The sequence below is a fragment of the Petaurus breviceps genome, unplaced genomic scaffold, assembly GCF_028583685.1.
Source record: "Petaurus breviceps papuanus isolate PSGF00001 unplaced genomic scaffold, PetGlider_PUasm1.0 98, whole genome shotgun sequence".
NCBI lineage: Eukaryota > Metazoa > Chordata > Mammalia > Diprotodontia > Petauridae > Petaurus > Petaurus breviceps.
Genome location: NW_027187460.1, coordinates 56343069 through 56344063, shown reverse-complemented (window position 1 = coordinate 56344063; position 995 = coordinate 56343069).

Here is a 995-nt window from a genome sequence, read left to right as displayed (position 1 = left end):
ATAGACAATGGTGGTGGGGGAGCAAGGCAGCCAGAGGGAAGGTGGAGCAAGATGGAGACTGAGCCAGAGAAGGAGAGAGAGCACAGCTGGCTGGGCCTTCTAACCAAGTGGGGGCTCCAGGCAGACACTCATCAAATCACTCAGCCTCAGGATGGTTGTCCTAGGGGGCCAGGTAGTAAGGAGCGTGCACGCACACACACACACACACCATACTCCAACATTTTTGTCAAGAAAACCCCATGGACAATATTGGCATGCTACACTCCCTGGGATCACAAGTAATCAGAAACTACTGAATGACTGAACAGCAACAAATATATATGTGTGTATAAACTGTATATGTATATGTGTGTATGAATGTATATGTATGTATGTACACACATATATAGTATATATACATACATATATGTAAAATCTCATTTGATCTTCACAACTACCTTATGAGATTGGTGCTCTTATTATTCCTATTTTATGGATATGGCAACTGAGGCTGAGGCAGGTTAAGTGTTCGCATAGCTAATAAATGTCAGAAGTGGGATTTGAACTCAGATCTTAGTGACCTTAAACACAGCACTTTGTATCAACTATGCTACACTGCCTCTACATATATATCCCATATTAGAGAGGGAAAAAAAACACCTTTCATAAATTGCCTATCAAAAAAAGAAACTCAGTATCTAATAATTCAGTATCAAATTTAGGTTGAATTATTTCTTTGTTCTATTTGAATACCTCAAAGGTGTGAGGTTAAATTGTAAATTAGTTTAACAATGGCCAAGCAAAGTAATTGCATGCTCAAGGTGACCTTTAAAGATGGTTTTTGGGGCGGCTAGGTAGGCCAGGTAGCACAGTGAGTAAGAGCACCAGCCCCAGTGTCAGGATGACCTGGGGGTTCCAATCCGGGCTCATACACTTAGCATCCACCCAGAAACACCTGGCAGTGTAACCTTGAGCAAGTTACTTAATCCCAATTGCTTAAAAAAAAAAAAAAAAAA